This window comes from Oncorhynchus mykiss, chromosome 5 (assembly GCF_057628025.1).
Source record: "Oncorhynchus mykiss isolate SJ-2025 chromosome 5, ASM5762802v1, whole genome shotgun sequence".
Lineage (NCBI taxonomy): Eukaryota > Metazoa > Chordata > Actinopteri > Salmoniformes > Salmonidae > Oncorhynchus > Oncorhynchus mykiss.
This window is the reverse complement of record NC_143026.1, coordinates 24,347,847-24,373,494: the sequence shown is the minus strand read 5'-3', so window position 1 is coordinate 24,373,494 and position 25,648 is coordinate 24,347,847. Positions and strand designations below refer to the sequence as shown.

The following is a 25,648-nucleotide window of genomic DNA, read 5'->3' as shown; positions in this document are numbered from 1 at the left end:
ATTAAAAGGCAAATCAATTCATAACATTTTTGACATGCGTTTTTCTGGATTTTTTTGTTGTTATTCTGTCTCTCACTGTTCAAATAAACCTACCATTAAAGTTATAGACTGATAATTTCTTTGTCAGTGGGCAAACGTACAAAATCAACAGGGGATCAAATACTTTTTCCCCCTCACTGTATGTATCTCTATATCTGTAAACAGGACCATTCACCAGTATTTTACAGTACCAACACAATAACCATGAATCTCGACACAATAACCATGAAACTGTATTTTATTGCCATAATCAGAGAGGGTATAACTGAAGAAAGGTAAGTATTTTAAATGTATTCACTGTTTCTCAAAATATCTTCGTTATTTGACAAGAAAAGTTATGTGAGGAAACTGTTAAAACTTGTATTCAATTTGACCAATGATGTGCACAATTGCATGGACGAGTTCTATTAACTTGGTTAAATGATGGTGTGTTAAGACATGGCCAGAGGGCAGAGGCTTACTTGGGGCAAAGTAAAGACCTGTCGGTGTCATGTGTGACAAATTTATGGAATTGAATTGTCTGCTGAAGTGACATGTGGTGCAACAATGTGTTTTTTAAGGTATTAGCAGAAATCATTGGCTGTAGTCATGGTTACAGTGCATCATGTTTGGGAGTGTGGGACCATTAGCAAAAGAGAATGAATTATGGCATTAGAATGCTTCATTTTTTAGGAAGTGCTTTGCATGCAATTGTGAGTGTTCGACCTCTTCCAGATGATAGATTGTGTTGAGTGATGCCTTTATTACATCTGGAAAGTCTGCAAAGCCTTCCTTGATCCCCTACTAGCACACAAGCTGTGTGGTTTCCTACCACTTAATGTTTACTACATTTACTTTTCCTCTCCGAGTTTGCTAATCAAGTGCCCTGGTGAACAAAGACTTAAAATGCACTATATATACAAAAGTATGTGGACACCCCTTCAAATGAGTGAATTCAGTCTAGGAGAAACAACGGCTCAGCCACAAACTCACAGAATGGGACTGCCAAGTGATGAAGCGTGTAGTGCGTAAAAATAGTGTGTCCTTGGTTGCAACACTCACTACCTAGTTCCAAACTGCTACTGGAAGCAACGTCAGCTTCATGAAATGGGTTTCCATGGCTGAGCAGCCGCACACAAGCCTAAGATCACCGTGCACAATGCAAGCATCAACTGGAGTGGTGTAAAGCTCGCCGTCATTGGGCAGTGGAAGCATTCTCTGGAGTGATGAATCACACTTCACCATCTGGCAGTCCGATGGACGAATCTGGATTTGGCGGATGCCAGGAGAATGATACATGCCCCAATGCATAGCGCCATCTGTAACGTTTGGTGAAGGATGGTCTGGGGCTGTTTTTCATGGTTCGGGATAGTTCCAGTGAAGGGAAATCTTAACACTACAGCATACAATGAAATTCTTGGCGATTCTGTGCTTCCAACTTTGTGGCAACAGTTTGGGGAAGGCCCTTTCCTGTTTCAGTATGACAATGCCCCTGTGCACAAAACGAGCTACATACAGAAATGGTTTGTCGAGATCAGTGTGGAAGAACTTGACTGGCCTGCACAGAGCCCTGACCTGAACTCCATCCAAAACCTTTGGGATGAATTGGAACTCTGACTGTGAGCCAGGCCTAATCGCACAACATCAGCACTTTACCTCGCTAATGCTCTTCTGGATGAATGGAATCAAGTCCCCGCAGCAATGTTCCAACATCTAGTGGAAAGCCCAGAAGAGTGGAGGCTGTTATAGCAGCAAAGAGGGAACAACCCATATGAATGCCCATGATATTCGATGAGCAGGTGTCCACATACTTTTGGTCATGTAGTGTTATTATGTAGTGTTATTATGTTATTATGTTATTTTGGTTATGTGTGTTATTATTGCCTCTTTTCATTCTTCTCTATATTGTACGTTCATACACTTCCTTCCTGTGTCAAACATGAAAGGAACCAGACAAGAAGATGATGATTCGCAGGCGTCTACTGCACATCCTTCCATTTAGTCCGTCCTGCCGTTAACGGAAACAATGTTCCCTCAGCATCTTTTGACAGCTAGAAATATATCTGCACTCTTAACTCAATACATACCCTGTCACTTTGTGATAGGATATGGTGGACTTATTTATATTGGCTCCCGAATGGCACAGCGGTCTAAGGCACTGCATCTCTGTGCTAGTGGTGTCACTACAGACCCTGGTTCAATTACAGGATGTATCACAACCAGGCTGTCATTGTAAATAAGAACTTGTTCTTAACCTCCTTGCCCAGCTAAATAAAGGTTAAATACAATTATATACATATTTTGCATTGAAGAGGTGCTTTGCCGTGTTAAAATCACCTAACACCATATTGTTTGGGATAATATGATTACCAGTAGCCTTTCCCACAGATACAAGTGACCTTTACCTACGCTTTATGTACAGTACATACAGTGTGTCTACCCTCTCCCTCATTGTGAGTATTATATCTTAAAGGAGATTAAATTCACCTAAATCAATCTTTCATGCAACATAAATATCTCTTCAATGTGTAAATGAAGGGGAGGAGACAGGTTAAAGAAGGATTTTAAAGCCTTGTAACAATTGAGACATGGATTGTGTATGTGTGCCATTCAGAGGATGAATGGGCAAGACAAAATATTTAAGAGCCTTTGAATGGGGTATGGAAGTAGGTGCCAGGTGCACCGGTTTGCGTCAAGAACTGCAACACTCAACAGTTTCCTGTTTGTCTCAAGAATGGTCTACATCCAGCCAACATGGGCTAGCATGTCTGTGGAATGCTTTCGACACCTTGTAGAGTCCATGCCCCAACGAATTAAGGCTGTTCTGAGGGCAAAAGAGGGTGCAACTCAATATTAGGAAAGTGCTCCTAATGTTTTGTACACTCAGTATACATTACAACTGTATTGTAGTATTAAGTATTTTCACATTCCATGTTAAGTATAAAAAATAGATCTCAAGTTAAAAAAATGGTTTAACTCCATCAGTGGAGGCTCCACAGAGGAGGAAGGGGAGGACCATCCTCCTCAGTGAATAGTGAATAGTGAATAATAGTGAAACTTTAAAAAAGTAAAAAAATGTAGATACATTTTAAGAGAAGCCAGTTTAGAAAGGAAACCCAAGTGCTCCCGCCTCAGCTGAAGCATTAGCTGAGATGGTACCAATTAGAGGCTAGTATCAATCACGGCTACCATATTGGGTGGGTATTTAAGCTTTATGGGTCTGCTCTCTCATCCTGCTGCAGTTTGCTGCTACTGCTAATATGCGATCGCTTCTTGCTCTGCATCAACGCTGCTGTGTAACTAGATGTTTCTCGCTATGGTGCTGTGTTCTGATATCATATTTTCTTTGTGAATGCTCACTAGGTGCGTTTGAACCTCGTCCGCGTCATTCAATATGCTCATGTTTCAATGTTTGGCTGCTGCGGGGATGTCACTGATTGCGAGGATCAACCATGTTGCTACTCTACTGTTGTCAGTCAATAGTGGCTACAAACTAGCTAGCTAAAAAGAATTAGCCTCAGAGGTAGCCTATTATATAGCTAGCTACTTGTTTGTTCCCAATACCAGCTTTCAGGCAGATTGGTGAACACACACCCCATCATGGGGAGTCATCCCCTGTAATAAAAGAAGGAAGTAGCCTTTGCTAGGCTAGCATACAGGCAATGCATCAATATACAGGAGTGAGTAGCAATGTTTTCTAATCATGAGCAGGAGATGATGTTATCATGGTGATTCGATAGTATTTCAGTCTATATGCATGTGTTTATTATTTAGTGCAGAATCAATTTCAATAGTAGTTATCACTATGCATCACGCAGCTCATGAGAACACTGGAATTATGTATATTATCAGTGATGGGCTATATTTTATATCCAGAAGGCCAAAGTTAGTTACTTTAAGGATCAGTTCTCTCTCTGCAGGTCTAACCCCAAGAAGTTCTGGAAAACGGTTAAAGACCTGGATAATAAACCGTCCTCCTCACGGCTGCCCATGTCCCTTAATGTTGATGATGTGGTTGTTACTGACAAGAAGCACATAGCTGAGCTCTTTAATCACCACTTCATTAAGTCAGGATTCCTATTTGACTCAGCCATGCCTCCTTGCCCGTCAAATAGTTCCTCATCTCTCACCCTTTCTAATGCGACTCTCCCCGATGCTCCTCCCTCTTTTCCCCTGCCCCGCTACAAAGTTTCTTCCTGCAGGCAGTCACTGAGTTCGAGGTGCTGAAGGAGCTCCTTGAACTTGACCCCCAAAAATAATCTCAGTCAGATGGTTTAGACCATTTCATCTTTATGGTTGCTGCCCCTATCATCGCCAAACCTATCTCCGACCTTTTTAACCTGTCTCTCCTTTCTAGGGAGATTCCCATTGCTTGGAAGGCAACCACAGTTTGACCTTTACTTAAAGGGGAGATCAAGCTGATCCTAACTGTTATAGGCCTATTTCTATTTTGCCCTGTTTATCAAACATTCTGGAAAAACTTGTCAATAATCAACTGACTGTCTTTCTTGATGTCTATAGTATTCTCTCTGGTATGCAATCTGGTTTCCGCTCAGGTAATGGATGTGTCACTGCAACCTTAAAGGTCCTCAATGATGTCACCATTGCCCTTGATTCTAAGCAATGTTGTGCTGCTACTTTTATTGACTTGGCCAAAGCTTTTGATACGGTAGACCATTCCATGTCACACCCTGATCAGTTTCACCTGTCCTCGTTATTGTCTCCACTCCCTCCAGGTGTTGCATGTTTTCCCCAGTGTTTCCTGTCTCTCTGTGCCAGTTCGTCTTGTATGTTTCCAAGTCAACCAGCGTTTTTCTCTGTCTCCTGCATTTTGCATTCTCCTTTTTCTAGTCCTCCCGATTTTGACCCTTACCTGTTACTGGACTTTGTACCTGCCTGCCTGACCATTCTGCCTACCTTGACCACGAGCCTGTCTGCCACTCTGTACCTCCTGAACTATGATCTGGTTGTGACCTTTTTGCCTGTCCATGGCATTCTCTTGCCTACCCCTTTGGATTAATAAACATTGTAAGACTTCAACCATCTGCCTCCTGTGTCTGCATTTGGGTCTCACCTTGTGCCTTGATATTCCATTCTTGTGGGCCGGCTAAGGAGTGTTGGTGTCTCTGAGGGATCTTTGGCCTGGTTTGCAAACTACCTCTCTCAAGGAGTCCAGTTTATAAAGTCAGAAAATCTGTCTCGGCCACTGCCTGTCACCAAGGGAGTACCCCAAGGCTCAATCCTTGGCCCCACAATCTTCTTAATTTACATCAACAACATAGCTCAGGCAGTAGGACGCTCTCTCATCAATTTATATACAGATGATAGTCTTATACTCAGCTGGCCCCTCCCTGGATTTTGTGATAAATGCTCTACAATAAAGCTTTCTTAGTGTCCAACAAGCTTTCTCTGCCCTTGACCTTTGTTATGGAGGTGTTCTGAACCTTTTTCATGCCCAAATACCTCCTTTTTGTTTGCGCGTTTAGCCCAGTAATCCAAATGCATAATGCGCGATCACTTGTTCAGACGAAATGTCAAAAAAGTTACATTACAGTTCGTAGAAACATGTCAAACGATGTATAGAATCAATCTTTAGGATGTTTTTAACATAAATCTTCAATAATGTTCCAACCGGAGAATTCCTTTGTCTTTAGAAATGCAATGAAATGCAGCTACCTCTCACGGGCGCACACGTGATCAGCTCATGGCACTCTGCCAGACCTCTGGCTCAAACAGCTCTCATTCTCTCCTCCTTCACAGTAGAAGCCCCAAACAAGGTTCTAAAGACTGTTGACATCTAGTGGAAGCCGTGGGAAGTACAATATGACCCCATAGACACTGTATATTCGATAGGCAATGACTTGAAAAACTACAAACCTCAGATTTCGCACTTCCTGTTTTTTTCTCAGGTGTTTGCCTGCCATATGAGTTATGTTATACTCAGAGACACCATTCAAACCGTTTTAGAAACTTCAGAGTATTTTCTATCCAAATCTAATTATATGCAAATTCTAGCTTTTGGGCCTGAGTAGCAGTACTACCCCCCAGGCTACTCAATACTGCCCCCCAGTCCCAAAGAAGTTAATCGGTCCCTCGATCCTGACTAGTCTCTTAGCCCCTGCCACTGAAAAACATCCCCACATAATGATGGTGCCACCACCATGGTTCACCGTAGGGATTGTGCCAGGTTTCCCCCAGATGTGACGCTTGGCATTCAGACCAAATAGTTCAATTTGGGTTTCATCAGACCAGAGAGTTTTGTTTCTCATGGTCTGAGAGTCTTTAGGTGCCTTTTGGCAAACTCCAAGCGGGCTGTCATGTGCCTTTTACTGAGGAATGGCTTCCGTCTGGTCAATACCATAAAGGCCTGTTTGAAGGAGTGCTGCAGAGATGGTTGTCCTTCTGGAAGATTCTCCCATCTCCACAGAGGAACTCTAGAGCCCTGTCAGGGTGACCTTGGTGGTTACAAACTTTTTCCATTTAAGAATGATGGAGGCCACTGGTTTATTGGGGAGCTTTAACGCTGCATACATTTTTTGATACCCTTCCCCTTTAAAAATCTCTGAGCACTACAGCCAATTCCTTCGACCTCATGACTTGGTTTTGCTCTGACATGCATTGTCAACTCTGGGACCTTATATAGACAGGTTTGTGCCTTTCCAAATCATCTCCAATCAATTGAATTAACCACAGGTGGACTCAGATCAAGTTGTAGAAACATCTCAAGGATGATCAATGGAGACAGGATGCATCTGTGCTCAATTTCGAGTGTCATAGCAAATGGTCTGAATAATTATGTTAAGGTATTTCTGTTTTTTATTTTGTATAAATTTGCACAATTTTCTAAACGTGCTTTGCTTTGTCATTTATGGAGTAATGTGTGTAGTAATTTAATCAATTTTAGGATAAGAATATAACGTAACAAGATGTGGAAAAAGTCAAGGGGTCTGAATAGTTTCCGACTGCACTGTACATAAAATGAGTAAAGCAGTATGCAAACATTATTAAAGTGATTAATGTTCCATTATTAAAGTGACCAGTAATTCCATGTAGATAGGGCAGCAGCCTCTAAGGTGCAGGGTTGAGTAACCGGGTGGTAGCCTTGAGATAGAAGCTGTTTTTCAGTCTCTCGGTCCCAGCTTTGATGCACCTGCACTGACCTCATGTTCTGGATGACAGCGTGGTGAACAGGCCGTGTTTTGGGTGGTTTATGTCCTTGATGATCTTTTTGGTCTTCCTGTGACATCTGGTGCTGTCGGTGTCCTGGAGAGCAGGCAGTGTGTCCCCGGTGATGAGTTGGGCAGACCCCTTGTGGGGCCCTTGTGTTGAGGTTCAGCATGGTGGAGGTGTTGTTTCCTACCTTCACAAACTGGGGGCGGCCCATAAGGAAATCCAGGACCCAGTTTCACAGGGAGGGGTTCTGACCCAGGGCCCCAAGCTTAATGATGAGCTTAGAGGGTACTATGGTGTTGAATGCTGAGCTATAGTTAATGAACAGCATTCTTACATAGGTTTTCCTCTTATCCAGATGGGATAGTGCAGTGTGATGTGCGATGGTGATTGCACGCCTGTGGACCTATCGGGGCGCTATGCAAATTGAAGAGGGTCTAGGGTGTCAGCTAAGGTGAAGGAGATATGATCCTTAAATTGCCTCTCAAAGCACTTCATGACAGAAGTGAGTGCTACGGGGCAATAGTCATTTAGTTTAGTTACCTTTGCTTTCTTGGGTACATGAACAATGGTGAACATCCTTGAAGCAAGTGGGGAAAGAAGACTGGGATAGGGAGAGATTGAATATGTCCGTAAATACTCCAGCCAGCTGTTCTGCGCATGCTCTGAGGACGCGGCTAGGGATGCCATCTGGGCCGGCTGCTTTGCGAGGGTTAACACCATTAAATGTCTTACTCACGTCAGCCATGGAGGACGAGAGCTCACAGTCCTTGGGAGCAGGACATGTTGGTGGCACTGTGTTATCCTCAAAGCAGGCAATGAAGGTGTTCAGCTTGTCCGGAAGCATGATATCGGTGTCCGATAACACCTGAAGGTGTCATTTCATAGTTTTGATGTCTTCACTATTATTCTACAATGTAGAAAATAGTAAAAATAAAGAAGTAGGTGTGTCCAATCTTTTGACTGGTACTGTATATTACTTTTATGAACTATGACTTTTTCATAGAAAACAAACCAAATAGGAGCTAAAAACATGGTTGAAAAAGTACAAAACGTTTGGACGCCATCTTGTTCCCTTTGCTTGCATGCAAGCCATTATAATGTACATGTAAACCATTTGCAACCTAGCGAACCTCCATTACTTAAATACCAATCATTAACTTGATTAAAACTTCCTTCGATGACCTTCGAACATCACCAAACTCATGGACTATGTAGTTAACCATGTTATCTCAATATTTTTATTGAGTCATATTCTACCTTTGCAAATTACATACCTGAATTAACAGGTTGGAATGATGAGATGGAGTTAGTAGTGCTCAGTATCAGGCATTCTCCATGATTGAAGAAGAAACCAAGACTTCAAGAAACCAAGACCTCATGAACCCACTAATGCTCCCCATTGACGTCACAGCGCCCCCTAGGGGCAGTAATCATATACATTAAATTCAATGCAAATAGCGGGGAGGTCTAGAAAATTATACAAGGGATGGCTCCATAAAATAACCAACCAAATAAAACATATGACCATACAGTATCTGTGTGCGTCACAGTACAATAGTAATGTTCCTCTTTGTTCTATTGTGAGCTTAAATGTAATAAGGGACAAATGTCATAGGCCCAAAGCACGAGTATAGCTTTTAGTCTATGTGCACCATAATACTACACATTATGCATGAGGCTCATGCCTTCAAACCTCCAAAAGTGTTTCAGAATATTTCAGCAAACCTCCACAGTTTCTCCTAGCTGCAGTGGTACAGCACAAAATACCTGCTCCAGGGAGAAAGGTCCCGTGTCTCACTCCCACACATTTTCCATCCATACGTCCAGGTGTCCAAGTCAAGAGACCACAGCATTTCTGCAGCTGTGAGCCTAAAATAGCTGAGTAGCTGCTAACCAGAGCCAGGTTGTACAACCTTCCCTGAAGGTTGGTCATCTCTCAGTGTTGAGAAATATCAGATGTATGGTATGAACTAAGCAAGCCTGGAGCAACCTGGGCTGGAATACAAGGAGGCCTGCCTATACAACAGAGCACAGTAGAGAGCTGGATAGAAGAGAGCATCTAGTTCCTTGTACACCTGCACATTGACTTGGTACTGGTATATATAAAGCCATGTTATTTTACTTGTTATACGTTATTCACTGTGTATTTATTCCTCATGTTACTATTATTCTTTTTTTATTTGTTTTATCTTTTACTCTGCATTGTTGGAAAGGACCCGTAAGTGTTTCACTATTAGTCTAAACCTGTTGTTTACGAAGCATGTGACAAATACAATTTGATGTGATTTGATTTGACTAAACTGTTTGGTGCAGCAACCCATCCTGAACCTTCTTGAGTTGTTTGTTACAAAACAAGCACAATCAATGTTTCTAGCCAGGACACAGTTTAGAATGGTTTAAAGTCTCCAGGCCAAAAATATCAGCCAAGGCAGGGTCCCAACTCACTGTTTGAGAAGCACTGCTGTAGACCACAATCCACACACAATTCAGACTTTCATCTAAAATATTGGTACATTCGTGACGAAGACTGTTATCTAGTTTTATAACCTAAAAGACAATCATTAATATTATGCCTGGACAAATAACTGCTCCATTTCCGTACTTTAAAAGCTGAATGGAGTTTTAAATTAACGTAGTTAAACGAAGCATCACAGTATAGCTTCACGTGTAGATTAGATGGGAGTCAATGCACAATAGCCAATAAAAAGCTGATGCACGCATGTTCCAGCCACCATGGATCAATACAACATGTTTTGTTGAAGTTCATTCGATTCAATCAATGTACCACTGTTCGGCAATGTACCACCAGTGTTGTACCACTCATACCAGATGAATCTTCTTACAAGCAGATGTGAACACAGAGAGGTCACATGAGAGGTCACCCACAAAGACACTGTTGATGCTTTCAAATGTGGGAAACTGCATTGTGGCAGATCATACCACAAAGATTAAAGACAAAGTAATAGTAGGATTCAAGTGGGCATGAATGTCATCAACACCCATGGATGGATTATGGTCTCATGCAGCGATTTAAAGACAGATAGGCATGAAAGCCGACCACATGACAACCATGTTGACACATTCTTCTTATGATCATGGTGACAGTTTCCTTTCTTGGGGGAGTTAGTGGGATATAACCATTTGGACGTGGAGATCCAACTCATCCAAGGGGACAACACCCATCCTCTGTCTTGTTCAGAGCCCAAAGCTCAAAGATTTCTCAGAGGAGAACCCCCATTAGTCTACAGTAATCGTTCTGTCTCCTTGGTATGACATGGGATAAATGCAATGTTATTTTGACCGTGTGTCTCTGCATTGGGCTAAACTTGGATTATACTGCACCTGTCAGCAATGAGGCATCAAAGGGGAATCCATAACAATGGTAAAGAGACTGGACATTTTAATCGAGATCACACGTGACTGTGACCGTGTTGAATAAACGCCTTCAGGGCAATAGTATTTGGAAAGCTTGGACGACTTTATGATAGGAGGAGGATTTGAAATCACTGTAACCCTGACTGGAATGATCTGGAATTTAACTAATTTGGGAACGGCAGAGACAAAACAATATATACAGTACCAGTCAAAAGTTTGGACACACCTACTCATTCAAGGGTTTTTCTTTATTTTTACTATTTTCTACATGATAGAATAATAGTGAAGACATTAAAACTATGAAATAACACATGGAATAATGTAGTAACCAAAAAAGTAACCAAACAAATCACTGGATAGGTGCAGTGAAATGTGGTAGTAGTACAGTGCCCCTGGAGCAAATTAGGTTTAAGTTCCTTGATCAAGAGCACATCGACAGATTTTTCACCATCTCGGCTCATATATTCAAACCAGCGACCTTTGGGTTACTGGCCCAAAGCTCTAATCGCTAGCCTACCTGCTGCCTGCATAGATTCTCAGCAATGGTACGAATAAATCAATGATGTTTCTACATCCATCCAGAGTAGACATACATTTAAACAACTCTGTCATCTTAAACTCCTTAGATTGAGAAAAGTTGATGTTCATAACATCCCAAATGGCAATGACACTGTAGGTATAGCCAAAATCTGAATGCAACCATTATGCGGACAATTAATATTTTATTTTTTATTTCACCTTTATTTAACCAGGTAGGCCAGTTGAGAACAAGTTCTCATTTACAACTGCAACCTGGCCAAAATAAAGCAAAGCAGTGAGACAAAAAACAACACAAGGTTACACATAGGATTAACAAAAGTACAGTCAATAACACAATAGAAAAATATATATCTACAGTGTGTGCAAATGGAGTAAGGAGTAAATAGGCCATAGTTGTGAAGTAATTACAATTTAGCAAAAATGTAGCACTGAAGTGACAGATGTGCAGATGATGATGTGCAAGTAGAAATACTGGTGTGCAAAAGAGCAAAAAAAGTAAATAAAAACAATATGGGGATGAGGTAGGTAGTTGGGTGGGTGGGATATTTACAGATGGGCTGTGTAAGCTGCTCAGACAGCTGATTCTTAAAGTTAGTGAGGGAGATACAGTGGGGCAAAAAAATATTTAGTCAGCCACCAATTGTGCAAGTTCTCCCACTTAAAAAGATGAGAGAGGCCTGTCATTTTCATCATAGGTACACTTCCACTATGACAGACAAAATTAGAAAAAAAATCCAGAAAATCACATTGTAGGATTTTTAATGAATTTATTTGCAAATTATGGGAAGTGCAGCGTTTTCCTGGAGGTTTATCGCACAATCCCCCCGTTGATGTGGTGGTAACAGGGTCACTCTCCTTTTACAGAAGGCAATTGCCAAATCGGCATACTCGGGGGTGGTCTCGACTCTCCACCATCGTTACACCGATGGAAACTCCCACACACCTACCTGAGCAGTCCTCTGACCACCCCTTAAGAGCCCCCTTTTTCCATGAAATTTCAGGATTGTGATTGCCAACCAGGGAAAACCCAGCACCACTGGAAACGCAGGAGAATCAATGAGGAAGAGACTAATCAGCTCCTCCTCCGGTGGCCCTTTTGGCAGCACCCCCTAGCTCCATTGGTGTCGGAGCAGGAGTGCTGGGGGTTGGAACGAACAGACCCTGATCAGGACGCCCGTGAGCAGCCAGCAAGTTGTCCAGCCTGATGGACATGTGTATTAGCTGATCCAGAGTGAGAGTGGTGTCACGACAGGCTAGCTCCTTGCAGAAGTCCTCCCGCAGGCTACACCTATAATGGTCCATCGGGGCCCTGTCATTCCACCCTGCGCCGGTGGCCAGGGTCCGGAACTCCAGCGCGAAATCCTGTGCACTCCTCGTCTCCTGCCTTAAGTGAAACTGTCGTTCACCCACCGCTCTGCCCTCTGGTGGGTGATCGAACACCGCCAGGAAGCGGCAGGTGAACTCTGGGTAATGGTCCCTCGCCGAGTCCGGGCCCTCCCAGACCGCGTTGGCCCACTCCAGGGCTTTACCCGAAAGGCAGAAGACGCAGAGGACGTTGACACTCTCCTCTCCCGTGGGGGACGGGTGAACAGTCGCCAGGTAAAGCTCCAGCTGGAGCAGGAACCCCTTACACCCGGCAGCCGTCTTATCGTAGTCCCTCAGGAGAGCGAGCCGAATCCCGCTGGGGCCGGACGCTGCCGGAGAAGGTAGTGGTGCAGGCTGGAGAGTGGCTGAAGACGAGGTAGGGAGGCCGCTCCTTTCCCATCTCTCCATTCTCGCCAACACCTGATCCATAGCTGTCCCTAAACGGTGTAATACCAGCATGTGCTGTTGAACACGCTCCTCCATGGACGGGGTGGGAGCGTCCGCTCCTGCTGACTCCATGATTTACGGTGCGGGATTCTGTCAGATCTCCCCAAGGAGATGTGGGTGTGGAGTCAGGCGCAGGAGAAACAAGTTCCAAAGAAAAGGGCGTTTTATTCAACCAGGTCAAAAAATAACAGGACACCGGACTACAGCAGTAGCCACGAAACCCCACTCAAACACAGTCCAGGGAAAAACCACCTGTTAAACATGAACTAATGAAAACGAAACCCAAACTCACTGACAGTCAAATGAAAACAATCCCGCACAAAACCCCAAAAGGAAATGTTGAGATAAATACCCCCCCTAATTAACCAAAAAGAAACCAGGTGAAACACAAAACAGACATAACCAAAAGAAAAGGGAAAAGGATCGGTGGCAGCTAGTAGACCAGTGACGACGACCGCCGAGCGCCGCCCGAACAGAGAGAGGAGCCACCTTCGGTGGAAGTCGTGACAGGGTGAGAACAATGAGCCTCCTAGGTTTTGTATTGAAGTCAATGTACCCAGAGGAGGACGGAAGCTAGCTGTCCTCCGGCTACTCCATGGTGTTACCCTACTGTGTGCTGTTGAGGCTACTGTAGACCTTCTCAAAATAATGTGTTTTAATCAGCTATTTGGTGATGTGATTATATTTAGTGTAGTTTTGTCTAAAATGTATAACTTTCTTAATGTTTTACAATTTCAATTTTTATGAAATTCACTGAGGATGATGTTCCTCCCCTTCCTCCTCTGAAGAGCCTCCACTGTAGTGGAGTAGTAGAGTTATGTGTAGCTAGAGTGTCTATGCTAAATTGTCATAAATTGCTCTTGTCTCCCACAGATTCCCATAAGGTCTCAGATTCAAGGATTGGGAAATGCTTAACAAGGAGGAAACAGATTAAGATGCAAAAGGGGACCAACTACGTTGTATTTTAAATACTTAATCTATTGTCTATTTCTATTCTGACTTGTAATGAAGACAAGCTAGGGGGCAGAATTTTCACTTTTGGATAAATAGCGTGCCCAATTTCAACTTCCTGCTACTCATGCCAAGAATATGATATGCATATTATTCATAGATTTGGATAGAAAACACTCTGAAGTTTCTAAAACTGTTTGAATCATGTCTGTGAGTATAACAGAACTTATGTTGCAGGCAAAACCCAGAGGACTAACTGTTCAGATTTTTTTTTCCCCATCTCTCATCCCTATATTGTCTTTGCCATTAGAAATTTAATAGGAACCTACTTTCAGTTCCTACCACTTCCACACGATGTCGCCAGTGTTTGGAATATGGCTGAGGTTATTCCTTTGTCTTATCAGGAAGTAGGCCAACTCGGAACAGGGGTCACTTTTGTGAGTTGCACAAGACATGAAGAGCAGAGCTTTTTTCTTTTCGTTCATGTATTGAATACAGATTGCCCCGTCTACAATTTGATCGATTATTAACGTTTAAAAATACCTAACGTTGTATTACAAAAGTAGTTGGAAATATTTTGGCAAAGTTTATAGGCAACTTTTGAAATATTTTGTGGTGACGTTGCGTTTTTCTAAGCTGTTTTTTTTATGGATCAAACGCGCTTTATAAATGGACATTTTCGATATACAGTGCCTTGCGAAAGTATTCGGCCCCCTTGAACTTTGCGACCTTTTGCCACATTTCAGGCTTCAAACATAAAGATATAAAACTATATTTTTTTGTGAAGAACAACAACAAGTGGGACACAATCATGAAGTGGAACGACATTTATTGGATATTTCAAACTTTTTTAACAAATCAAAAACTTAAAAATTGGGCGTGCAAAATTATTCAGACCCCTTAAGTTAATACTTTGTAGCGCCACCTTTTGCTGCGATTACAGCTGTAAGTCGCTTGGGGTATGTCTCTATCAGTTTTGCACATCGAGAGACTGAAATTTTTTCCCATTCCTCCTTGCAAAACAGCTCGAGCTCAGTGAGGTTGGATGGAGAGCATTTGTGAACAGCAGCTTTCAGTTCTTTCCACAGATTCTCGGTTGGATTCAGGTCTGGACTTTGACTTGGCCATTCTAATACCTGGATATGTTTATTTTTGAACCATTCCATTGTAGATTTTGCTTTATGTTTTGGATCATTGTCTTGTTGGAAGACAAATCTCCATCCCAGTCTCAGGTCTTTTGCAGACTCCATCAGGTTTTCTTCCAGAATGGTCCTGTATTTGGCTCCATCCATCTTCCCATCAATTTTAACCATCTTCCCTGTCCCTGCTGAAGAAAAGCAGGCCCAAACCATGATGCTGCCACCACCATGTTTGACATTGGGGATGGTGTGTTCAGCTGTGTTGCTTTTACGCCAAACATAATGTTTTGCATTGTTGCCAAAAAGTTCAATTTTGGTTTCATCTGACCATAGCACCTTCTTCCACATGTTTGGTGTGTCTCCCAGGTGGCTTGTGGCAAACTTTAAACAACACTTTTTATGGATATCTTTAAGAAATGGCTTTCTTCTTGCCACTCTTCCATAAAGGCCAGATTTGTGCAATATAAGTGTCATGTATTGTCATGTTGTGTCTTTCTGTCCTTTCCTTTCACCCTGTCTCCCTCTGCTGGTCGTACTAGGTTACCGTTTCTGTCCCTCTTTCCCCCAGCTGTTCCTTGTCTTCTCTGACTACCTCATTCACCCCTTTTCCCACCTGTTCCCTTTTTCCCTCTGATTAGGTCCCTATATCTCTCTCTGTTTCTGCTCCTGTCTTTGTCGGATTCTTGTTTGTGTGTCTCATGCCTGAACCAGACTATCATCGTGTTTGCTGCAACCTTGTCCTGTCCTGTCGGAATCTACCTGTCCATCTGAGCCCACGTGTGTTCATCATTAAAGAGACTCTGTTTGTTAATTCGCTTTTGGGTCCTCATTCACGCACCTGACTGAAGAATCCGACCAAGAATGGACCCAGCGACTTCGGATCCTCTCCACTCAGCCGTCGAGATCCAGGGAGCGATGCTAGGCAGACACGAGCAGGAATTGTCTGCTGCTCGACATGCCGTTGAGACTCTGGCCACCCAAGTCTCCAACCTCACAGAACAGGTTCACCATCTCCGCCTCGATCCACCGGCCACTTCCAGGGCTTTCGAATCTCCGGAGCCCAGAATCAATAACCCGCCGTGTTACTCTGGGGAGCCCACTGAATGCCGCTCGTTCCTCACCCAGTGTGATATTGTGTTTTCTCTCCAGCCCAACACTTACGCCAGGAGCACTGCTCGTGTCGCCTACGTCATATCTCTCCTTACTGGACGGGCTCGTGAGTGGGGCACGGCAATCTGGGAGGCAAGGGCTGAGTGTACTAACCAGTATCAGGACTTTAAGGAGGAGATGATACGGGTTTTTGATCGATCTGTTTTTGGGGAGGAGGCTTCCAGGGCCCTGTCTTCCCTATGTCAAGGCAATCGATCCATAACAGACTACTCTATTGAGTTTCGCACTCTTGCTGCCTCCAGTGGCTGGAACGAGCCGGCTTTGCTCGCTCGTCTTCTGGAGGGTCTCCGCGCAGAGGTAAAGGATGAGATTCTCTCCCGGGAGGTTCCTTCCAGCGTGGATTCCTTGATTGAACTCGCTATTCGCATTGAGCGACGGGTTGATCTTCGTCACCGAGCTCGTGGAAAGGAGCTCGCGTTCTCCGTTGCCCCCCTCTCCGCATCACTACCATCTTCCTCTGCCGGCTCGGGAGCTGAGCCTATGCAGCTGGGAGGTATCCGCATCTCGACTAAGGAGAGGGAACGGAGAATCACCAACCGCCTCTGTCTCTATTGCGGTTCTGCTGGTCATTTTGTCACTTCATGTCCAGTAAAAGCCAGAGCTCATCAGTAAGCGGAGGGCTACTGGTGAGCGCTACTACTCCTGTCTCTCCTTCAAGATCCTGCACTACCTTGTCGGTCCATCTACGCTGGACCGGTTCGTCAGCTTCCTGCAGTGCCTTAATAGACTCTGGGGCGGAGGGCTGTTTTATGGACGAGACCTGGGCTCGGGAACATGACATTCCTCTCAGACAGTTAAGGGAGTCCACGGCCTTGTTCGCCCTGGATGGTAGTCCTCTCCCCAGGATTCAGCGTGAGACGCTACCTTTAACCCTCACTGTTTCTGGTAATCATAGCGAAACCATTTCTTTTTTAATTTTTTGTTCACCTTTTACACCTGTTGTTTTGGGCCATCCCTGGCTAGTTTGTCATAATCCTTCCATTAATTGGTCTAGTAATTCTATCCTCTCCTGGAACGTCTCTTGTCATGTGAAATGTTTAATGTCTGCTATCCCTCCTGTTTCCTCTGTCTCTTCTTCACAGGAGGAGCCTGGTGATTTGACAGGGGTGCCGGAGGAATATCACGATCTGCGCACGGTGTTCAGTCGGTCCAGGGCCACCTCTCTTCCTCCACACCGGTCGTATGATTGTAGTATTGATCTCCTTCCGGGAACCACTCCCCCCCGGGGTAGACTATACTCTCTGTCGGCTCCCGAACGTAAGGCTCTCGAGGATTATTTGTCTGTAGCTCTTGACGCCGGTACCATAGTCCCCTCCTCCTCTCCCGCCGGAGCGGGGTTTTTTTTTGTCAAGAAGAAGGACGGGTCTCTGCGCCCCTGCATAGATTATCGAGGGCTGAATGACATAACAGTGAAGAATCGTTATCCGCTTCCTCTTATGTCTTCAGCCTTCGAGATCCTGCAGGGAGCCAGGTTTTTCACTAAGTTGGACCTTCGTAACGCTTACCATCTCGTGCGCATCAGGGAGGGGGACGAGTGGAAGACGGCGTTTAACACTCCGTTAGGGCACTTTGAATACCGGGTTCTTCCTTTCGGCCTCGCTAACGCTCCAGCTGTCTTTCAGGCATTAGTCAATGATGTCCTGAGAGACATGCTGAACATCTTTGTTTTCGTTTACCTTGACGATATCCTGATTTTTTCACCGTCACTCCAGATTCATGTTCAGCACGTTCGACGTGTCCTCCAGCGCCTTTTAGAGAATTGTCTTTTTGTGAAGGCTGAGAAGTGCACTTTTCATGCCTCCTCCGTCACATTTCTCGGTTCTGTTATTTCCGCTGAAGGCATTAAGATGGATCCCGCTAAGGTCCAAGCTGTCATTGATTGGCCCGCCCCTAAGTCACGCGTCGAGCTGCAGCGCTTTCTCGGCTTCGCGAACTTCTATCGTCGTTTCATCCGTAATTTCGGTCAGGTGGCAGCTCCTCTCACAGCCCTTACTTCTGTCAAGACGTGCTTTAAGTGGTCCGTTTACGCCCAGGGAGCTTTTGATCTCCTCAAGAATCGTTTTACATCCGCTCCTATCCTTGTTACACCTGACGTCTCTAGACAGTTCGTTGTCGAGGTTGACGCGTCAGAGGTGGGCGTGGGAGCCATTCTTTCTCAGCGCTCCCTCTCTGACGACAAGGTCCACCCATGCGCGTATTTTTCTCATCGCCTGTCGCCGTCGGAACGTAACTATGATGTGGGAAACCGCGAACTGCTCGCCATCCGGTTAGCCCTAGGCGAATGGCGACAGTGGTTGGAGGGGGCGACCGTTCCTTTTGTCGTTTGGACTGACCATAGGAACCTTGAGTACATCCGTTCTGCCAAACGACTTAATGCGCGTCAGGCGCGTTGGGCGCTGTTTTTCGCTCGTTTCGAGTTCGTGATTTCTTATCGTCCGGGCTCTAAGAACACCAAGCCTGATGCTTTATCTCGTCTCTTCAGTTCTTCAGTAGCCTCCACTGACCCCGAGGGGATTCTCCCTGAGGGGCGTGTTGTCGGGTTGACTGTCTGGGGAATTGAGAGGCAGGTAAAGCAAGCGCTCACTCACACTCCGTCGCCGCGCGCTTGTCCTAGGAACCTTCTTTTCGTTCCCGTTCCTACTCGTCTGGCCGTTCTTCAGTGGGCTCACTCTGCCAAGTTAGCCGGCCACCCTGGCGTTCGGGGTACGCTTGCTTCCATTCGCCAGCGTTTTTGGTGGCCCACCCGGGAGCATGACACGCGTCGTTTCGTGGCTGCTTGTTCGGTCTGCGCGCAGACTAAGTCCGGTAACTCCCCTCCTGCCGGCCGTCTCAGGCCGCTTCCCATTCCCTCTCGACCGTGGTCTCACATCGCCTTAGATTTTGTCACCGGACTGCCTTCGTCAGCGGGGAAGACTGTTATTCTTACGGTTGTCGATAGGTTCTCTAAGGCGGCTCATTTCATTCCCCTTGCTAAGCTTCCTTCTGCTAAAGAGACGGCACAAATCATCATCGAGAATGTTTTCAGAATTCATGGCCTTCCGTCAGACGTCGTTTCGGACAGAGGTCCGCAATTCACGTCTCAATTTTGGAGGGAGTTTTGCCGTTTGATTGGGGCTTCCGTCAGTCTCTCTTCCGGCTTTCACCCCCAGTCTAACGGTCAAGCAGAACGGGCCAATCAGACTATTGGTCGCATCTTACGCAGTCTTTCTTTTCGCAACCCTGCGTCTTGGTCAGAACAGCTCCCCTGGGCAGAATACGCCCACAACTCGCTTCCTTCGTCTGCGACCGGGCTATCTCCTTTTCAGAGTAGCCTCGGGTACCAGCCTCCGCTGTTCTCATCTCAGTTCGCCGAGTCCAGCGTCCCCTCCGCTCAGGCTTTTGTCCAACATTGCGAGCGCACCTGGAAGAGGGTCAGGTCTGCACTTTGCCGTTATAGGACGCAGACTGTGAGGGCTGCTAATAAGCGTAGAACTAAGAGTCCTAGATATTGTCGCGGTCAGAGAGTTTGGCTATCCACTCAGAACCTTCCCCTTAAGACGGCTTCTCGCAAGTTGACCCCGCGGTTCATTGGTCCGTTCCGTATTTCTCGGGTCATTAATCCTGTCGCAGTTCGACTTCTTCTTCCGCGATACCTTCGTCGCGTCCACCCGGTCTTCCATGTCTCCTGTATCAAGCCCGTTCTTCGCGCCCCCGCTCGTCTCCCCCCCCCCCCCCCCATCCTTGTCGAGGGCGCACCCATCTACAGGGTCCGTAGGATTTTGGACATGCGTCCTCGGGGCCGTGGTCACCAGTACCTCGTAGATTGGGAGGGGTACGGTCCTGAGGAGAGGAGTTGGGTTCCCTCTCGGGACGTGCTGGACCGTGCGCTGATCGAGGATTTCCTCCGTTGCCGCCAGGTTTCCTCCTCGAGTGCGCCAGGAGGCGCTCGGTGAGTGGGGGGGTACTGTCATGTATTGTCATGTTGTGTCTTTCTGTCCTTTCCTTTCACCCTGTCTCCCTCTGCTGGTCGTACTAGGTTACCGTTTCTGTCCCTCTTTCCCCCAGCTGTTCCTTGTCTTCTCTGACTACCTCATTCACCCCTTTTCCCACCTGTTCCCTTTTTCCCTCTGATTAGGTCCCTATATCTCTCTCTGTTTCTGCTCCTGTCTTTGTCGGATTCTTGTTTGTGTGTCTCATGCCTGAACCAGACTATCATCGTGTTTGCTGCAACCTTGTCCTGTCCTGTCGGAATCTACCTGTCCATCTGAGCCCACGTGTGTTCATCATTAAAGAGACTCTGTTTGTTAATTCGCTTTTGGGTCCTCATTCACGCACCTGACAATAAGACTGATTGTTGTCCTATGGACAGAGTCTCCCACCTCAGCTGTAGATCTCTGCAGTTCATCCAGAGTGATCATGGGCCTCTTGGCTGCATCTCTGATCAGTCTTCTCCTTGTATGAGCTGAAAGTTTAGAGGGACGGCCAGGTCTTGGTAGATTTGCAGTGGTCTGATACTCCTTCCATTTCAATATTATCGCTTTCACAGTGCTCCTTGGGATGTTTAAAGCTTGGGAAATATTTTTGTATCCAAATCCGGCTTTAAACTTCTTCACAACAGTATCTCGGACCTGCCTGGTGTGTTCCTTGTTCTTCATGATGCTCTCTGCGCTTTTAACGGACCTCTGAGACTATCACAGTGCAGGTGCATTTATACGGAGACTTGATTACACACAGGTGGATTGTATTTATCATCATTAGTCATTTAGGTCAACATTGGATCATTCAGAGATCCTCACTGAACTTCTGGAGAGAGTTTGCTGCACTGAAAGTAAAGGGGCTGAATAATTTTGCACGCCCAATTTTTCAGTTTTTGATTTGTTAAAAAAGTTTGAAATATCCAATAAATGTCGTTCCACTTCACGATTGTGTCCCACTTGTTGTTGATTCTTCACAAAAAAATACAGTTTTATATCTTTATGTTTGAAGCCTGAAATGTGGCAAAAGGTTGCAAAGTTCAAGGGGGCCGAATACTTTCGCAAGGCACTGTATATGGACGGAATTAATCGTACAAATGTTTATGTGATGTTTATGGGACAATTATGGGACAATTATGGGAGTGCCAACAAAAGAAGCTTGTCAAAGGTAATGCATATTTTATATTTTATTTCAGCGTTTTGTGTAGCGCCTGCTACGCTAGCTCCTATGTTTACTGCTGGTGAGGATGGCTGCAGGCTATCAGATAATAGCTTCATATGCTTTCACCGAAAAGCATTTTTAAAATCTGACATGTTGGCTGGATTCACAACGAATGTAGCTTTAATTGAGTATCTTACATGTGTGATTTAATGAAAGTTTGAATTTTATAGCATTTTATTTGAATCTGGCGCTCTACGCTAGCGTCTCCCCTATCCTCAAGATGTTTTAAAAAGACAACTCCCTTGTCAGGCTACTCACTATACCAATGGTAGGCTACAGATTTGCCTCACTGCAATTAAAATAGTTTTCCAAATGTATCCTTCTATAAAATTACATGTAGTTCTTTCTATGTATTGATGAGATTATATGCTGTTATAAATGTTTGCAGCTCATTAATAAATGGTCAGTAGATTTCCACTTCCTTTGAAGTTATCTTTTCAGCACTTATAAATGTTGGTAACTCATTTGTTAATGGTCAGTGTATTGCCACTTTAAAATAAGATGTCATTTTAGCAGTTAGAAATTTTGATAACTCAGATGTAAATATTCATAGGTATGTCACTACAAAATAAGTTGTACTTTTAGCGGTTATAAATGCTGATAACTCAGTTATAAATGTTTATAGGTCTGTCACTAATAAATAATTGATAGATGATTTGAGTGTTCACTCAGAGCTTAGACATACTTATAGGCAGTATTCTGTACTCATCATAACATACCTGAGAGAAGATTCAACACTTTCTTAAACGTGTTCAGTCAATGAATGGTGGGTATGAAGACCAAAACATTCAATGTTGTGAGAAGATACCTCCTCCATTGTTTCACCAACCAAAGGTATTACGGTTACCATTTCACACCAGTGTTCACTATACTTGGACTATGACAGAGAAGTGGTAAGTGTGTTGATATAATCTGGTAATGTGTTAGGAATGATGATGGAATAATGTTCTGGATGCAAATTTGACCAGGGCATCAGGGTTTCATCAGGGTTTCTTCTATTCTCCTCCTTCTCCATCATTCCTAACACATTATTATATCAACACACTTACCACTTCTCTGTCATAGTCCAAGTATAGTGAACACTGGTGTGAAATGGTAACCGTAATATCTCCTGCCTTTTGGTGCGGCAGGGTAGCCTAGTGGTTAGAGGTTGCAAGTTCAAACCCCCGAGCTGACAAGGTACAAATTTGTCGTTCTGCATTAAGTTCAGTTTGTCATTGAAAATAAGAATTTGTTCTTAACTGACTTGCCTAGTCAAATAAATAAATATTCCTGGGACCAATGCATCACACCCAAAAGTGAGAAGATAACTATTGTTCAACTGCAACCATTGAAAATAAGGTATTATGATGATACATATGGGTTATGTGCATTTATAAATGGCTAATAACTGGAGCTAAATATTGGCTCACTATTTGGCAAACACTAGCCAGTTATTGGATTATTTTGGATTGTTTTGGATTGGATTATTTTGATCAATGCGATATTACGAGTGATTAAATAATCATTAATAACATAATTATAAACGCTTTACAAATGGAAGCTTATTGTAAAGTGTTACCAATCAGGGTCTATGGACATCTTCATCCTAGTCCTGCTAACTTCCTAACTGGAGCTGTGCACCCCTGCCCTAGAGACATGGTTTATATTAGCAAGATTTGGTTTGTCAGTTCTATGATGAACAGTCCAGTATCCCCATTGGAAAAAACTTCACAGTGGATGGGATCTCCAAAATGGTTCAGGGGACTGTAGCAACTCATCACATCCCTTGTGACTCTTTTTAATATCTACATAAACTTTTATTTATCCAGGTTAGTCTCTTTGAGATAACTGTTTGCAAGAGAGACATGACCGGAGAATGTAGATCTGGTCCAAGATAGAAACCTATAAACCGTGGCCAAGAGATCAGCAGGGTCAGTAATGTTACAAATACTTTAGTACTAAATCCCCGTAGGTCACCTGAGCTAGCCTGACATAGCTATCACATCTAGCCGCTCCCAGTGTGTAGTCACTGTCAGCAGTGGGATAGCAGCTCATTGCGTATGTACTGACTAGGCTTTAGTTACAAAGAGACCGGAGAAAGCGGGCAAAGATGTCCCAAAGCCAAAGGCCTGTCAAAGACGCACGCTCCACAGCTGCTCCGTGGTCTAAACAGCACCACTCCATACATTGAGGAGGACGGTGATGTCATCCCTGTTAAGCTACTGGATGTCAGAGGTTGGGTCAGAGTCAGAATGAGATAGACAAGACCATGTTCAAACCAGTATCTATTTCAATGTCCCATGTATCTATTAAAGATGCACTATGCAGAAATCGCTCTGCCATTTCCTGGTTGCTAAAATTCTAATAGTTAGCCTAATTTCAGTTTATGTGACAAAACAAGCAGTACACTGTAGATAATCATTGTACCATCTAAACCGCTGTGAAATATATTTTCCATAACCAAGAATATTGTATTTTCAGCTCTTTTAAGCTGGTGTACAAAAGCTAAAGTAAAAGAGGCACAAACAAAACTTAAGAATGGGCAGCATAGAAATAGCACTTCTTAGACTTGCTTCTTAGACTGCTTTGACAGATCTATAACACACATTTCTATGTGAATTTGGTCAGGTCGCTTTAATTGGACTAATTACCGTTAGTTTAGTGTGTCTTTGCACCAAGTATTCAATGGCCTGACATTTGCCTTGATAAATGAAGAGTGCAGTGAATTAGCTACATCTGTACTAAATAGAAATAAGCTAGCTCCATTACATTCACAGTCCTTAAATCATGACAGGCCAGACAGTAATATAAATTAAAAGGCAGTAAATACATATCACACATCAACTGCTGTACTGACACAATACCACAGGCCTGAAGTAACTGTCAGTCTTGGCAAAGGGAAAAGGAGAAATTGGAAATCATGTGTGAATTTCCGAAACCTGGAGGATATGCAGGCATAGCTTCAGAAGATGTCAAAACACAAAACATGCATTTATAATCTTGAGATTTTCTTTCAGTCTGCAGATGTGCAGGCTTTAATACATCTGAAAATAGATTTAAGCTCATTAATTTTAAACAGAGACAGTGAAAGAACATGCTACTTTTTCCATGACTGACGAACGGGTATCATTCATTCTGTAATTTAATATCAGACCAGGGTGGCTAAACCTAAAATATCTAAAAATAAACCTTCACAATTTTCAATGCTAACACTTCTCTGAGCCAAACCATGCCATTTTGAAAGGAAGGAAATGCCGCTGAACCAGGATACTGCATGCCATGCTTTGAGGCAAGAACCAAACCCAAATTTCCCATCTCTCCAGAGATGATGTCAGCCTGCTGAGTAGCCAGCTCTGCAGGCCTTGTGGTGGTGTTGGTCTGTGCTTCAGCTTCACCACGATCAGCCAGCGTCAACGGTAAAGAGAGAAAGCACTGTCTTGTGGAACAAAAATCAGCTGGCACCCACCATACTCTCCCCCGCTGCCAGAGGGTGCCCATGGCAGTATGCCCTCCTCACTGAGTGCTCAGAGAAACTGAGAGCAGAGCAGGCTGGTGAGGAGAGTGGTGTAGATACAGGCACCAGTCATTGCAGTGGAACACACACTTTGCACATTGAAATTTATTGAATAGAGACAACAGGATATCTGACAATAATATCTGTTCTACATAATATATTTATATCTGCTCAGTCTTCAGAACAGGCCACAGGTCATAAGAGGTAAACCTCAGGTAGTCTATAAAGCCAAGCATCCTGGGAGGTGGAGGGTTATCTGTGGAGTCAGCAGAGTGTCATGGAACCTTTACCTTTACCTTTACCAAGACAAAACCATGACCATGAATCTCTTTCCATGAGGTAGCCCACTATCTACATTGATATACTGTAAAGATCTGATATATTGCTTTTTATGAATCTGTACTGTACAAAATCCTGCACGGAGCCTTCACCGTGCGCTGCCACTTTAAGAGCGCATCAGCAGTAAGGAAGGAGGAAATAAAGACAACTCTCTGGGGAGGAGCTCTTGGTTGGCGGACAGTTTGATTGTGTGTGCTATGCTGCAGATGTCCTTGTTTATTTTCAGCGTGTGTAGTTTATAAAGTATTTAACTCAATCATCGGTGTGACCGCTCTAGGTCGTGGTTGTTATCGGTTGGGACCGCACAGGTTATGGATCCATGGATTAGTAGCAACATTGTTGCAAAGCTTTGACATACAAACCAACAAACCATCGGACGGTCAGACAGTACACCTGAAGATCTCTTGTTCTCTTTCTCTTCCCTCTATCGTTCCAGTGCTTTACCCTGCAACAGACTTTC

The 25,648-nt window shown here is 44.1% G+C and overlaps 1 pseudogene; it reads right to left on the bottom strand.

Moving 5' to 3' along the window:
• LOC149983207 (uncharacterized) overlaps nt 1-12,990 on the bottom strand; it is a 44,112-nt pseudogene extending 31,122 nt beyond the window's left edge.
• Between the last annotated feature and the right edge of the window lie 12,658 nt (nt 12,991-25,648).